An 18107-nucleotide genomic window follows, 5' to 3' on the forward strand; every position below is an offset into this window, starting at 1 on the left:
AGCTTCTGAGATTAATTTGAGTAAAATGAAAAATTAAGTGTGGTTCTCTATGACTACATTTAAGGCACCTAAAAAACACAGCTTAAAAAAAATGAGAATCATTGAATTGAAGTACCTAGGACATTACTAAGTATTTAAGAATCTTATATAGAAAATATAAAGATTTCACTTGGAAAAAACAATCAAGATCTTTTAGAGTTTTAGTCATATATACAAAGAAAACCCACAGTCCTGAAAAATAAATGCATTTGTGTACAAAGGAAACACCATGAAACAATAAAAACTATCTAAGATAATAAGTCATATTTTTTATAGGCAAATTTTTTATCTCTACAAAGCTGCAAAGCTTCCATGTTAATTGCCGCTGTGTCTGTTCATAACCAAGTACTTAACTTTTCTTACAGTAGCTTGCTGCATATTATTAACATGTCACTGGCCTGAAAATATTTCTAGCACTGTAGTCATATCGATTTATTTGTTAATAGTAGACATTTGCTTTTGTGATAGCATTGACAGTTTCTAATTAAATCCTAGTAGTTTTTGACAATGTAGAAGGTAATTGTTATGAACTCCTTAAAACAGAAGGACGAACTGTGTTAATTTTAACACAACCAAAACACGAAACTTGCTAATTCAATGTGTTTCCAAAACAAAAATTTTATAACCTGATGAATCACTATCACACAGAGGCTGACATTAGAATTTATCAGCAAGACATGCTCATACATCATAAGAGGTTTCAGCACCATGGACAGAACCTTTTAGAGCCAGGCTATTTGTCAAAAACATAGGAGCTGAAATATGACCTATTAGGATGACGGTACTGTATAGGTCAGCAAGAATTTGCTCAGGTATCTTGTATGTTTCTTTTAAACCTATCTGCATGAAGAATTACACAAACATAAGGTAAAGCTGAGAATCCATTTCAAGCTACATTTTTTCATAGAAAAATTGTAGCAAATGAGCACTCTGAATAGACACCTAATAGTGAATGCTGAAATGAAGTATTTTTGTTACAGCCAAATAAATACAGAGGCTTAAAGCAAATCATGATCCTATTTACTTGCTTAAATTTTAATCTAAACCACCAGTAAGAAAGAAAAGACATTTGCTTCAATGACAAAGAATGGCATTTCATACTCCCTATGTTACCTCCTAAATTTTACATAAAATTAAGTAACCACTGATCAAAGTACTCAGAGCGTATAACTTACGATTTGGTAATACTATGGATATGGTAATCAGATGGATGCAATGGCAAACTTCGCCTTTAACAAATAAAACTCTAAAGTTTATACCTGTAAGAATGCCAACTGATCCCCTTACCTTCTATGGAGGAAAGATTTTTTTTTCACAAAACTAATTTTAAAATAATTATATATTTCCTAATTTATACTACAAAATAAAACTCAAATTTTCTGAAAATAAGCATGTCCAGTTTAATACAAAAAGGCATAAAAACAACGTGGAGTAAAATGTGTAACCATCATCAAAGCCAAGCAACAATATGCTGCCAGTCACATGCTGACCATTTTGCCTAGAAAGAAATGAGATAGATTTATGGTACATATATCAGTCTTTTGATACTAATGTCAGTTCTTAAATTTTTATTCTAATTAGATAAAAAGTTTTCAAGCAAAACTACATACTAGCAATCATAAGTTTAAAATTACAATTCCTTATTCTATCCATTTAATTATCTTTTTTTGTTTATATTCAATAAATATTTATTATACTGCTATTAGTCACTGGAAAAACAGGAGCGAACAGAACAAATTGCCTACCATTAAGAGGCTTATATTCCACTAAGTTACATTCTGGTTATGTATCACCACTTTCATAAATATGTGTTAACTATGTTATCTAGTAGAGTTCCAGCTTCAATCCATATTTTCACAGAATGATAATACTCAGAAAATTACAGATTTTTTTCTTGGTCTAAAATGTCTTACTTATCACAATGCATTGATCTAGGAACTTAATTCAAACTTATCATCAATCTTATTCACTACATATATAGAAACTAGCCTAATACCATCCTTAAACTGGTTAAATCAAGAGGCATGTCTACTTACCATAAATTATTTCTAGACATAGAAACAGGGATAACTATTATGTTTCCCCTACACAGAGAGATTGATCACCCAAGAAATATGAAAAGTTAAATTCAAGAAGATAATCTAGCACTAACAAAATGTTTACATATTTTATGAGAAGAACCAGCTTACTCTATCCTCTCTTAAAAGATCTTCCAACAACTATGAAGGAAAATCTTACAATTCCATAGCTTAGCCCTTTATGTGAAAAATCGGAAGTGATATGTCAGTTACTAGTAAAGCAAACAATAAAAACAACTAAAAGTTTAAAAGTATACATTTGCTAAAGAAAGAGAAAATTCCAATAAAATGTTCAGACAACTACCACAAATATTGGGAAAAAATTTTCATTGTATACGTCACCATTAAGCAACATCTTTGGCTTCATCCCAATGTTGACATTCTAGGTGATAGGGAATAATAGCAATTAAATTGTGACTACATTGTCTTTAATCCAATCTCTCTTTTTTTAACTTCACAAAATAAATTATAACAAATACGTAAAAGTTTTCTCGGAGAATATGGTTGCCACAGATATGTTCACTATATCAAACATCCCAAATGGTCACTGGGGATAAATCTAAACAGAAACACTACAATTATCTCTTTCAGAGGATAATATTTTCACCCTTAGTTCTACAGCCCCCACTTCACTAACATCATTTTACCCTGATTAATGTATTGCTAACTAGGTCAGCACTTGCGAGCACAGTGGTACTGTCCTGGAATGAAACAGCCATGCCTAGAATCAAAACACTACAATCAGTATAATGGAATTCTGGTAAAGAAAGAAACTGACTCCAGTTTCAACACAACAGTGGCTGCTTTCAAGTGTTCATTTGAAAAGTGAGGGCTTTACCTATTGTTACGAGTGCCTACCACCTTGATTTATCTTATCCCTCTCAAGCAAAGGAAAAGTAAAAACACTATTTGTACACAGGAATAAAACGACAAAATCAGAGTTAGTTCTAATAGTTTGGGTCCATACATCCAATCCTAAGAAAAATTATTTAAAAAGGAATTTTAAAGAAGAATATTCTAGTAGAATACAGACTATTTCAAAAATCTTGCCTAAACATTTCATTAATGATATAACAAAGGTGCCCTTGAATTGACTAGCAAGCATTTAGTATTCTCATGTGATAAGATATCAGATAAAATAGAACACAGTTCCTTTTTATTCCTACTAAAAATAGACAAGCCCACAGAGATTTCAATTTACCTCTTCTAGTTTACTTTACATATACATCAGACGGCTCTTAGCTTATCTTTGAAGTGAGTCATATAATCAATACCAACTAAGGGGTTAGATACATCACAGATACATCAATACAGCTTTCTCTTAAAAGCAAAAGAAAGTATTCAAATAAGTAATGAATTCAGAGCAAATATCATATACGATTTCAAAATTATTGTAGAATGGCCTAGAGTAACAAAACATAGCAAAAAGAATTGTAGTTGACCTTGGTAAGCCTTTCAAAAGAATGAACTATAATGGCATTTGAAGACCTCACAGTACTTTGTGTATTTATATTTATCTTTTCTAACTCTAATATATCATCAAGAAACTAATAGCATTATGTGACCATTGTAAGGAAATTTCAGCTTCTCATTAAAACATATGGTTTGGTGTCTGAAGTTATTGGTTCAAAATCCAATTGCGATATCCATTTATAATGCCTCTGGAACAAATAATGGAGTAAGCTTGGGACATAAATTGACCTTCCAAATCCCAGCATTGAGAGAATCAAAGTATAATAAAATAAGCACCCTGTCATTTGTGGTACCACATTCAACGCTGGTAAAGATAGAAATAGTTCTTAAACTATCAGAAGTGCCACTATTAAAGAAATAAAGTCAAACATACCAAAAGAGTTCTTCAAAAGAATACTATAAAAAATTGAAATTCATTATCAGAACTGAGATAAAGTCAGATATCTCTGGTAAACATCTCTTAAATAATGATTGCAAAGGGGAGTCACTTATTCAATAAAGAATAAGAAATCATGTCTCCAAAATAACTTTAAGGTTCTGGGATTTCCATTACTGTTTCCTAGTCAGTTAATCAATAAACCACCATTCCAATGTGTATTTTTCATATTAAGTCATTTATTTTATCAGAGTTTAAAAAACATATTTACATTAAAAATGAATTAATTTATGTAATTACATGATTCTAACTACCCAGTTCAAGCCCTTGAGTGTAAAAATAAAAGTCCTTTAAACCATAGATATGATATAGAAAAGATATAAAAACAGAAGTAAAACAAAGACACTCATTTCTTTATACTAACAAAATCTTTATACAAATATATAGGAACTAATAGATTGCACTGAAAAAAGGAACAACATGAAAAACAAACATGTGAGGTAAGACAAGTCAGGCTTTCTGTCCGAGGTATTATGTATGTCTCAGTTCAGGCTCAGTCCTGAAAGTGACAATGGGATGCTTGAGATATTTTCCTGGCACATAAAACACATAGAAATTAATAAATAATTATTAATACATTATTATATTTGAATAAATATACAATCATATTTACTTGAGTAGGAAGATAAAAACTAGGAAGTAAGGAAGGAAACATTTACTGAATGCTGAATATGTGTCAGACTAACAATTTGCCATGGTCTTAAGAAATCCACTCTAGATCTAAAGGAGAAGAGGTACAGGAAAAACGAACATTTGCCATCTTATTATGGGTCAGAAATACTGATAGATGTGCTTGCTCACTCTCTTGCTCTCTCTCTCCGTCTCATTCTCTCTCTCTCTCTCTTTCTCTCTCTCTCTCTATACATATAACCATATATATTTCAATTAATTCACTTTCATAAAATCCCCATGAAGTCAGTGTTAATATTCCATTTTATAGACCAGTCTCATAGAAGTTAAGTAATTTTCTTTTCCAAGATAATAACAACAACATAGGGCAGAAAAACCAAAAGACACAACACCATAAGAAATAATAACACTCAAGCATGTCACAACCCCAAAAAATAACTAACGGGTGATATTTTGGGGAGAGAACAATCCATCAATGGTAGACCAGATTCATTAATTGTGTTTATTATCTTCTAACTGTCTCCATTAACATGTTCCTTTATAATATGCTCATCTCAGTTTTGCATGAGGAATTAGGGATAAAGGCCCCTATTTATCAACTTTCAGTTATTACTTGCCAAAGACAGAAAAATGAGCACTGGTTTATCAAAAAACAAAAAACAAAAAACAAAACCCTGTACATATTCTTATAAATAAAACTTTAAAAATAAGCATATTCACTAAGTACTCACTGGGTGCAAGGCACTTCTAGGGACTTTCAAAAGTGTTTTCTGTAATTATTTCCATGCATCCATATTACAGTCCCAATGAATAAAGCTCTTCTGGTTTTCAATTCCATTACAGAAAAGTATAGGATGGTCAGTTATCTGTTTAACCTGCTTTCTGATTCATACATAGTAATTCTGACCTTAGAAGGAGAATCTTACATAAAGAGTAAAGATTCAGGAGGAGAACTTTCCAACCTTTTGCCAACATCCTCATCCTTGCATGTTCTGGTGCTTAACACCAACAGCTTAGAGAGTCAGAAGTCAGAAGTCAGTTCGCTCTGATAGAGTTTAGCTTTGATAGAGTTTAGCTTTGTTGGAAGACTGGTAGTCTATTACACACCTTGGGCTCTGAAGAGTTCCAATTTATGAATTGGTTCTGAGGAGTTATAATGAATGAATGTGTTCTAGGAGAGCAAAATTATTTAAGATAGGTTAGATGACATACATTGTCAATGAGTGGAGCAGCAAAAAAATATTAAATAAAAACTTGACACCATCAAACTTATCCATGTGATTAAAACCTATAGATGCCCATATACGAAGCTGACCACCTACACTTCTCAGTAGAAGAAACAAGGTGGTTCATTAAAACAAACACTTGCATTGATAAATAAGCTTCTATGGAATTAAATTGGCATGCAAAAATAATTTTATGTGTAAAGTAGTTCCTCAATATGCAACAAGTACTAATTTTTGCTTGCAAATATTTGAAAGTTACTACATTGAACCATGTTCACATACTAAATAATATGCCGCCACTTTGATTTTCTTTTTTTAATGAATTGTTTGTATAGTGGAACTCATTCCAAGGAATGAAATTTGGAAAATAACAGTAGCAAACTTTCTAAACAGAGAAGAAGGAATGGCCCATATTTTCATTCATACATGAATTTTATTCATGAATTCTTCATTTATTGAGAATATACTATGTGCCAGACGGGACATTAACTACTAGAGATTCAACATTGACTGTGATAGAAAAATTTTCTGACATAAAACTTACAGTCTACAGGTAGATATCAACAAATGAATCTGGTAATTGTAATATAGGTTAATAAAAATATAAGAGGCATGGGCACAGCTTACATGTATTGGGGGGGGAGTGGGGTACAGGGTATCATAAAGAGGCCCAGAAAGATTTCCAACAACTAAGACTAGCTTTACACAATCCCTCAATTAGAGCAGAGAAATACTGGGAGCAGGCTAGGGACAGTGTGAAGATGACAACAGGCTGATGAATTCGAATAGCACCAGAGTACTAACTGGGAGAAAGTTCTGAAGAATAAAAAAGCTGGAGCTGGCTTCAGAAAGAAAAATGGAGAGATGGTAAAAATCATACTTTACTTGGTGCTAACCATGGTGGAAACTAGCATCCTAGGGGAAATGACTAGACAAAAGTTAAAACACCAGGACTAATTTATAAGGCTACAAATATTAGTTTTCAATGTTTCGATCCTGTCTCCCTCTGCAGCCAAGCCCTAGTCTCCTATTCAATTGCTTTTCTTCCACAGCTGGGAATATGAGAAGTAGGAAATAAAGAAGAAAAGGAGATAGACATAGGCATTCACTATATACTACCCTCTCAAGCCTTCCCTAATCTGAAACCACACTGCACGCACACACACTCAAAACCTTCCAAGCATACACTTGGACACATACCCTTAAAGTTCAGGGTAAGTATAGTCTATTATTTGCAAGATATCCTAATGAAATTAACACAGAGTCAAAATGCTACTCCAGCTCTCCACTGTCTCCCCAGAGGGCAAATAAATGAAAAAGGCATTTAATTCTGGGTATTCTGAATGGTATTCTGGGCAGTTTAGTACATAAATCCCAAATGCAACATAAAATTAGGGTCTATGTTTTGAATTTAAGATTGTTGTACTTCTATTTCCACTGTCAATTGTATTTCTCTTTCAGAAATTTCACAAATATGTTACATAGAGTTTAATAAGTATAAAAATAGATGCAAGAAAATCAGGACAAAATATTGTGTCTCATTTCTTTGGACCGTGTTTCCCACAATACCAGAAACAGTTTGAACTGGATCTCATAGGTATCACTTTCCTCAAACAATAGAAAAAAAAATTGCCTTCTATTGTATGTTTCCAATTGAGACCTCGAACTCAGAATAACTTGAAATAGGAAAGAGTATTTGTACAGGTACAGACCCACACGAATTGGACACATTCTAGATGTTTTATAGTTTCTCACCACTGTGCTCTCTTAAGAAAAAAATTTTTATTAAGATTATCTAATATAAAGTAATCCTAATATAGGTTATTAGAGTAAAGAAATGTATTATGTCGCAATAATTTAAAGTTTGATTTTGAAAATGTATTTAAAAATTAATAGAGGAGATAAGTATTAATAGACATAATAAACATTATAGACAATAATATACATAATAAAAGAGATAAGTATTAGCATAAAAATTTGGAGATACTTTTGCTATTAAATTTTCTCAAAAGTGTTTTGGGGAACTGTAATATAATGACAATTAAATTAGTTATTTTCAATTCTTCAATATCTTTTGTTTGAAAACTTTGTTGGAGATTTTTACCTCAATCTAAGGGGGAAATTCCAAGCAGAAAATAAATTGGGTAAAAGCACATCCACCTCCCTATGATATTGAAAACACTGGCATCTGAGTACCCCCAGAAAGACTTCTACATTATCCTGATACCAGCTCCCACTTTGTGGAGAGGACTCCAACTTACCATGGCAGCTGTGTCTGTTCCATTTCACTCTGATATAGATAATAGAGAAGGGACAGGCAGCCTCTAGACAAAATGATTACTAAACGACTGGAACAACAGAGTGATTTTTACTTTATTGATAAGAGTAACTTTGCCTCAGCACTAGTACTCAGGCCGACTGTTTTTCAGTGTGAATACTCAGAACACCAGGTAAGAAGATGTATGTGGCTCAGCACAAACTGTCATTTTATTCTTGAAAAACAAGTCAAGTTTTAGCTTCACTCAAGCCAGAATATATAAAATACAAGAAGGTCTATGAGATCAGTAGTCCTAGATTTTGGAACTAAAGTTAAAATTTTAAACTTATGAAAATGTTATGAAACTCACTGACTACACATCTATAAAGCACTTTTTAAGATATAAGGTATTTCCATATATGTTATGTCTGGCATTTTAATATATTATCCACATCTACTCTGTGATGTCAGAAAAACTGTTCTAACCTACCTTGATAAATTATTGGCCATGGGGAAGGAGATATCAAATAAAACTATCATCAGACAAATTTGCAAACCCACTGAATCTTTCCACTGCTCCAAAGTGAGCACCGTCAAATATCTATGAGTGCCGTTCACAGTGGCAGTGGGCTTATTAATAAAGATTTTTGCTGTATTAGAAAAAGTCAATCCTGTGATCTTTAAATAATCTGGCTTCAGAAAGGAGTTCCTATATTAAACCTCTCCTAAAGTTCTCTTTGACTTGAAATCCCAAGCCTATCATCATGATGTCACATTATTCTTTTAAAATATATTTTATTTATTTTATCTTTTTATTATTTTATCTTAATATATTTTATTACAAAAGTAACACATGATTATTATATGAATCATGAAAATCTCTTTCCTAAGAGAACCTCACATTCTCCCTGTCTCCCATATACACTCCTATAAAAACCTGCTATTCTGTCTTCCACAAAGACTGTATTATCTCTCTTTCTAACTTTCATTCTTAGCCCCAACTAGGGCTGCCCAGACTTTAAAAGTGGCTTCAAAGACCTCCAAACTCAGGAGGAAAGAAGACTTCAGCACTAACCCCATCATCTCCTCACCCAACCTCAAACTCTCCCAACGACCTGATTGGTAGATTTTGCCACCCTCTACTAGATTAGTCCCTTATATGTCAGCCTATTGCAGTTTTGAAAAGCTCCGGAAGTTTAAAGATTTTTCCCCTCATGTTAACCTGAGAATTTGCTTTTTCCTAATCTACACTAGTTCTATTTTAGAGAGCAAAAAAAAAATTTAATGTATGTAGAACAGTGCAGCCCTGTAGGTCCATTATGCTATCACGTCTTTATGTTTTCTTTGCTCCACAATGAAGAAATCCATGTCTTTAAAGCAATTCAGGTCACTCTCTCTGGAAATGACCCAAGTCATTAAAGTTTCTCTTACAAGATAGTATCAGAAACAAAATGAAACCCTCCAGGTGTGCTAAACTCTCATCTCTTTATTTGGTTGAGCAGCAATGTTAAATAAACTCCTGCACTATTCTCATTTAATAGCAGAGTCAACTCTAGGTAGATAAGAGTCATCACTCTTGATGTCAAATCTTGTGGTTAGCAACATCATATCATTACCACCAGCACTTAGTATATGCTAAGCCCTAGCACACATATAAACTCATTTAACCCCATGAGAAAGATTCTATCAGTAGCCATATTTCATATTATAGATGAAAAAATTTAGGTTTACCAAGTTTAAGTAACTTACCAAGACTTCACTAGTATGTTTTTATGGGTAGTGGTGAAAGGGACTTCATGGTCCCATGTAAAAGCAAATTGACAAGTTGCTAGCTTACTAACAACTACTATAAACCTTGAAATTTCTCATATGAACTAAAATGACCACTTACATAAATGTCATTTCAGCAGGTAGTAGGGGTGGATGGGTCTTATGATAACTTAAGTAGCATTAGTAATTATCGTAAGAGCAGAGAATTAAGGATGTCTATAGTTAGAAATCATATTTCATTGATTGCATACTTTCCAAAGTGAAGCCTGACACAAACTAAGAACTGGAAAAGAGACGTAGAGCAATTGCACCTCACTGATGCCACGGTCATTAGAGAAATCGATAGAGCTCCAAGACTTTCAGTCACAACCAGAAAGACAATCCCAGCTACTCAAAAAGAAAACTAATGAAAAGTGTTACCATATATACCAGTTATTTTATTGCTTAACTTAATAACATTAGTAATCAAAGCTCATCATGAGTTAAGAGGATGCTTGGGAGGAGAATATAGATTAGAATAATGAAAGCTTGCTTTTGTTTCTACACTTGGCTTCTAAACTCGTTTTTAACTGTGTTCCACATTAAAATAAATTTAATGTATTTATATTATATTATATAAATATAATAAATATAATAATTGTGTGTATAATATACACACAATTTATTCTTACTCTGAGAAATGCACACTGATATTTTCTATTCTATCCTAGTTCTTTTTTTAAAATGCTGGATGATCTATTAGTTGATTTTCATTAACTACTAATGAGTCATGACCTGCAATCTGAAAAACATGAAGCATCTACTATTACAACCATAGTCAGAAACAAACCACAAGTCAAAAAATGACTATGAAATTGCCATTGAGCTCCTCTTTTTTTGTAGTTATTAGTTGAAAGCTTCATATTGTTTCTATTCACTCCAGGATAATAAGAGAAAGTAGAAGAGAGGAAAAAATGGCAACAGCAGTTATTGAAGAGGTGCTACATGAAGGGGCAGAAGAATGTGAGCATGTTACACATACGCTGAGGCTTAGAAGATGTTAATAACTTGCCCAAAAGGAAGAGTTGGGAATAAAAACCAAATCTGTATGACTCCAAAGTTCATAGGTTAGAGAGTGGCCTACAGAAATATAATTAGTATCTCTAAAATGCATCTATCTAAAGATGCAATACTAAAAACCTCTCAAAGGGTAGAAAAAATCTTAAAATTATTAAATCAGGAGATTTTCAGATAAACAGCTTATAGATTTCTAAGCAAGAATGTCCACTGGTAGCTTCCATGGCTTTCAGCTGGGAATCTTTTCTTGAGTTTCATTTAAAGAAAGAAGCAGTGTATTAGTTTCCTAGGGCTGCCATCAGAAAGTACCACATGACCTTCTTCCCTCTGTGTCTGTGCCCAAATCTCCCTCTCCTTTCTCTTTTAAAGGCTCCAATCATTGGACTACTTCCAGTATGACCTCACCTTAATTTGATTACATCTACAAAGACCCTATCTTAAAAAAGGGTCACATTCACAGGTACTGTGGTTAGGACTTGAATATGTCTTTTGGGGGGAAACAATTCAACCCACTACAAGCAGACAGAAATGCATAAATCTAGGATGTCAAGTATATAGTTTTTGTCCAGTTGGAATGTTGCAAAGATGTGGCAGCCCAGTTCAATTTCTAGTGGCAATAGGGTATGAGTGGAATGCTGCTAAACTTCCTCCATCTCAGTTTTTTGATAGCATTTACAATGGTATAAAAAAAAATGCAAACAAAAATAAAGTAAAATTAATTTTCAAGAAAGATTCATTCTGTATTCAATTTATACTAACTATCATGCTGGAAGAGCCATTTAGATGCCTTATAAAAATGGGGTTTTTTTTGTTTGAGGTAAAAAAAGTTTTAATCAGTGTTTATTTAGTTGCTGAGGATTCATTTCACCATTCCCTAATCATGGCAAAAAAAGATGTTAAGTCAGAATTATAATTTTCCATCATGCAAACCAGAACTCATACAAAACACTGGCATATTGCTTTATATACTTAGGAAGATCATTTTTTTCTATTTCACACTTTCAGACCACATTGCTCAAAGTAAGAAAAGGCAAATGTAATCAAGCTTGATAAGCCAAGAAGCAGAGCAAATGATAGGAAAAAAATAATTTGATTTGAGGGGTAAAGATATTAAATTACCACCTCAATGCTATGAATGATGGAAGCACAGAGTCAAAAGCAGTTCAGTTTCTTAAAACCAAATGGTATTTCAACAGCCATACCAAAGAAGAACAGAAATCAGCATTGAATTTTTGTGAGAACTTCAATATGAATGAGTTAAGAAATCATACTTAAAAAAAAACTCACTTCAAACTACAGTTGGAATACAGATGGATTCACTACACCTTTATATAAACCTATTTTAAAATACAAAAAGGTATTTCATTCATTCTTTTCAATATATTTGGTGAATGTGGATAATATCATATTGTGTAGAGTAATCTTGATGCCTTTGTTCTGCTGGAGGAAACAAGATCCCTCCAGCTAAAGGTTTTCCTCTGCTTTTGTCAGTTTAGCACTAGCACAACTAGGGTGACAGTCTCATAAAGAAAACAACCAAAGGCCTTTGCTCTGTCCAGTGACTTGACATCTCTCCAGCACTGACACTTCATGCCCTACATTAATTCCTGGACCAAAGTAAGAAGGAAATAGAGGGCCCTTCTGGTTAGTTGTGGTAGCTACTTTCTATTACAGGGGCAATATAACTCATTGTTTCTTATATATATAACTGCTTAACCCATTTTAAATTCTAATAGCCATCTACAAACAAATAACACCACTTGTTCCAAGTTAGGTATAACTTATATATAAAACACTGCAAAATGACGTACAGTAAGTTAAAATAGTCCTATAAGAAAAGTGGAACATAGCTAAAAAAAGATTAGAGATAAGGTTCTATTAACATATATTCCTATTGTTTTTTAATTTATCTAAAGTCATATTTGGTTCTTACAGCTAAAAGTATAGTTATTTGCTTTGCCAATGAAGAATACCAGAAATTATGTGGTCACTTGCCTGAAACAGCTTAGCATTTGTGCACCTTCAAATAACATAACTTACTTGTAAAACTCTTTAAGGCAAAAGACAACTGCCTGCATCTATATTCTTGCAAGAAAAAATACTAAAAACTATGATGCATTCAAATACAGCAGAAAATATCATACTGCTAAATATATTTTAGTTAACATGATTTTTAAAAATTATCTCCATTGATCCCTTTATTTAAAATTCTGTTTGGCTAGTGCAAGGATAAATGAGCAAACAAATGACTATGATGTCCCTTTGATGTCAAGTATTTCACCAACAAAAGGGATAAACCTGGAATTTTTACCTTTGCCCTATTTACATTGTACTCTAAAGAAAATTTTTTGGAACTGAGCTAATAAAAGACTAAATTAGACACAATTTTGCTGCTCTGGGAATCTCAGTGGCACTATTACACAGAGGCAAAAATCCTAGGTGATTCTATGAACAGGTAATAAACTGTAACAATGGCCAGAGACTGGACTAGATTGATATTTCCTTGTTCGATTTTATTCACTAAGAAATTAAAATATTAAGAGCTTCAGGGTATACAAAGACAGACCAAATACACACCTTCCCCACAAGAGTTTAGAGAATTATCTATGGTGGGAAAATTATGCAGGTGGAAAGAGAGAGAAGAAATGCCACAGCAATTAAGCAGCTTCCAGACTTGGTGAAAATTTCAGATGCTAGTAATTAACCTGATGCTGACATGCAAGTTAATCATCTCCTCTATCAAGAAAGTTGGTCTTTTTGTAACAGAAGACACACAAAATGGTGCCCTGTTCTCTTTATAAAAATAGCAATAAATCTCCATTTTCTAAAATAGAAGAAAATACATTTTCCTCTGAATTAAAAAATCTATTTTGAGCTAGGAAACGAGAACACCTATTAAGATGTATTTTACCTGCTGAAAATTTAGTTCACCTCACAATTCCCCAGCAAAAGGAAAAACTAGGATAATTCTTTCCCTGACAAGATTGCCTTATGCTGTTGGCATCAACACTTCTTCCAAAGCTGAAACTCTAATTTTATTTCCACAGTTAACTCCTAGCCTTCTATTCTCTTATCTACTAAAGCCCAGTTACAATTGTGATTCAATTTCCTACTTATGTTATTTTCTTGAAGTACAATGAGCAAAAGTGAAAAAAGAGTGAAAAAAAAAGAGATACAAACAGAGCATATCAACCCCAAAAAAGTGTGACACAAGAGACTACAAGGCAAGGTAAGAAAAAAGGGACAGACACCAGACAGAGTTAGGGGGTGAGAGTGAGGGTGAGAGAGACAGACTGAGACTCGGGGATTTAAGAGGACACAGCCCTTTGTCTACTTGAAGTGTTAGCTTATTTGCCCTCATTAAATGTTGGCTTGTGACTATTATCACCTGATCTCTACTGCCCTTTAAAAAATTGGTTGGCAAAGGCAGATATGACATGAAGTGGCAACGACCTGGCAAATATGAACATTTTGGAGAGAATAATGCATTCCAGAGCCCAGGTAAGTCAATACTGGATATTTTCTATTTGCACATTTAATCTCCAGGGTTCTGAAATCTATACAAAATTCAAAGTAATAGCTGTGTGCCTCTCAAAAAATACTATACTTCACTTAACATTATATATTTGCTATTGAATCGACTTAATAAGAATTGGGAACACAAATGATGAGAAAGATAAGAAATATAATTGAGCATGGGTTAAACAAGTTAACAGGGCCAAGACATTTTGGCCAGCTGGCTTTTTGCAATTTTGGAAATATCTGAACTTCTCACAAATGTCACAGGGTGTGAGAATTGAAAACACTTCCATCTGCCTAAACTAAAGGAACTATTGCTCCTCATTCATGCTAATGATAATTCCATGCTGTTCTTCAAGTTTTTAAGGCTGTTTGGCTGCTTGAGAAGAAAAATTTGTCTATTTTTCCCCTGAAAGGGTAATTCCAAAGGCACTTGGGTAAAGGGCTGAGTGACAAAGCAAAGCAAAAATTAATACCATTGAGAGAGCTGCTAGAAATAGTCTCATCTTGTCTACTCTGCTTACAATAGAGGTAAATATCTATGATACATATTACAGAACTTGGATGGTGAAATGGTATAAGAATCATGGAATACTGTGCCTTTTTTAATTGAAAAATACACATCTAGTTGGTGGCAAAGTAGTCCTAACACTCAGATCTTCTGACTGTTAATCCAATGGTCTCCACATTGTGCATCAGTATCCATAAATTCTGGCATACTTGGGGCTGGCAGAAAGCAAAAGAGAGATAAGCAGCATTAACTCAGCTATTTTTTTCTGGTTTTACCACCACATTCCATATGTATACTACTAATATTTAATGTTAAAGTCTTCCATATAATTTACTTATTAGAAAAAATACTACGAGAATGAGAATTTATTCCCTTATGCTCCTCCACATTTTTCCTCCCAATCTTTCCCCAAAATATAATTTTATCACAAATTTTTGTTAAATAAATATTCATATATACATATTATGAATTATTAGAGCTGAACCACATAGTAACTATGACTATGATTACATCTTACTTCTTGTACAATGTTGTATTCCCTATAGATAATCACTGCCTTGCTTTTTTTCACTTGGTTAGTTTTCTGCGTACCTGGAACAACTCATTCTCAAATTCTCTACAGAACTATAAATTTGATAAGATCTCTTTTTTAATATAGTATCCTTCCCACTTTCTTTATGATTGGGGGTTGATGTTTTCTTTTTACCCCTTATTGGTATTTTAGTGACATTTCAAAGAGAGAAGATAAACACGTGTTCAATCAACCATATTTAACAAGGAGCTAGAGAATGATTTTTAATACCTATGTACAATATTGAAACATTAACAGATGTTAACAAATGCCAAAAGTCATAAAACACTGAGTATCATCACAACAAGTAGGTGTGGAAGAATTTATCGATTACAAATGAGTTTTGATTGTTGAGGAAAACAACAGATCAAAAAATAAGCCAGAATTTTCATCTTCATTTTTCCAAATAAAGGGTTTGGATTTAGTCTAATATAAATATCTCTCATTATGTCCAAATTTTAGATTAAAGTTTCTAAAACTTTAATGTGAATATGACTCATCTGGGGAGCTTGTTAAATTACTGATTATAACTAAATCTTCATTTCTAACAAGCCCATAGATGATACCAATGATTTTGGTCTAAGAACTATACTTTGAGTAGCAAGGCTTTAAAAAATATCATTTAACCTTGTTACAAGAAGTGTAGAAACTAGGAGAGACCTAGTCAAAAATGAAAAATATCTTTAGCATATATCTCAAGTTTTCCAGTCCATGTTTTTGAGCACAAGTTCCTTACTAGAGGAAGCAAAATGCCACCCAAAGGAAGAGGAAAAGGCATTTCAAGTCAATGCTCTACAAACAATCCATGGTCAACTTGACTCACATTTGACCAGTTTCTCTACCAAATCAGCTGTCAACAGAAAGGTCATATGAAGTACTAGAGAGGTACACTGCATATATTCTGACACCAACTCCAACTGGCATTTTGCAGTACATTTCAATTCTGATGCTAACCACTCAAAGTTAGTATAGACTCCACAAGTTAAGAGCTCAGGCCTCCACAAGACTGTCCTCACCTCAGAAGTTGGCCAGAAGTGGGGTCCCCAGGTCACCTGTGTATCTGACCTAATAGCTACAAATATGGGAGCTTCCAATGACCACCCTCAGGTTTGGTAACTCTCTAGAATGACTCACAAAACTGAGAGAAGTGATATACTTACAATCACAATTGTATTACAAAGAATACAAACCAACCATCCAAAGGAACAGACATAGAGGGTGAGGTCTTGGAGTGTTCCAAATACAGAGCTTCTGTGCCTCTCCCTGTAAAATCAGGGCATGTGACTCTCCAGGCACATCAATGTGTTCATCAACCAGGAAGCTCCAGTGAGCTTCAGTGTCCAGAGTTTCTATAGGGATGTTGGTCATGTGATTGAACTCAATCTCTAGACTGTCACCCCTTCTTGGAGGCTGGACAAGTATCACATGACTCAAAGCCCCAACACTCTAATTACATGGTTGGTCTTTCCAGCATAGCTAGAGCCCATCCTGAGGCTATCTAGGGGCCCACTATGAGTCACTTTAGTAACATAAACTCAGATGTTATCTAAGAGGCTTGTGAATAACAAAGACACTCCTATCCATACCGGGAACCCAGGACAAAGACCAGACAAATTCTTTATTATACAATAGCTTCCATCTATTCTATTTGGTAAATTTCACTGCTTTCTCTTTTACTTTAATTAAGAAAGAAGCACATTCTTGTTAGCAATGAGTTAAAAGAGAAAGTGAGGTGATCAAAGACAAAAAATTTAAAAAAACAAATTCTAGTCTGGCTTCTAAGTAAACTGGAAATATGAGACAAATCACCATCTTGCTGGGTTTTAGTTTCCTCTTCGATATCAGAAAGGGATTGAATTGGATGAGCTCTATAGCACTTTCTGACTTTAATGTTCTAAAGTTCTATGAGTTTATAAAACCTACTTTATTAATTTGCCGAATTATGGAGTGATTTTGTCAGCTGCCAAAATTATCACCTTCTGGATTGGTCAAAATGAGGGCTATCACAAACATCTTTGTGGCAATTATAGTAAAATGGTATTCCAATAGTCATGTCAAATGATTTTTAAAAAGGGGGCTAAGGTACAGCTTGTCCTGAGCTGTATATTTTCCTAAACTCTATTCCCTAAATTCTCTTCTTCACTAACTTTAAAAACCAAAAGTTAACTCAATCTATTAATTAATTATACAGATTTAGGAACGCATTTGTTGTCATTTTCTAGGACTTTACTGTGAACATCAAAGATTTGGAGTTAGATCCAAATTCTATACCTATCTGTGCCAAGGAAGGCAAAACAATCTAAGAATAATTAAGCCACCATAAATTAAGAAGAACAGAAAACAGGACAGAGTCCTCTAAACTTAATTATCAGCTATCCTTCATCTGTCTTTCTCATTCCAGCTCTACTAATTGTTATTTGAACAGCAAATAGCTTATTATTTGAAATAAGAAACTCATGTATTATCTCTAGTATCAGAAGCATGACAAAGCTGCCTGCATAATTCCTATAAATGGAATCATTTTATACACATGTTGAAGAT

At 33.5% G+C, this 18107-nt stretch overlaps 1 protein-coding gene across 3 annotated transcripts in view; it reads right to left on the reverse strand.

The window, feature by feature from the left end:
• Positions 1-18107, reverse strand: part of IMMP2L (inner mitochondrial membrane peptidase subunit 2) — an 845195-nt gene that overhangs the window by 430418 nt on the left and 396670 nt on the right. The gene's annotated exons all lie outside the window — the stretch shown is intronic.

The sequence above is a fragment of the Equus quagga genome, chromosome 8, assembly GCF_021613505.1.
Source record: "Equus quagga isolate Etosha38 chromosome 8, UCLA_HA_Equagga_1.0, whole genome shotgun sequence".
Taxonomy (NCBI): domain Eukaryota; kingdom Metazoa; phylum Chordata; class Mammalia; order Perissodactyla; family Equidae; genus Equus; species Equus quagga.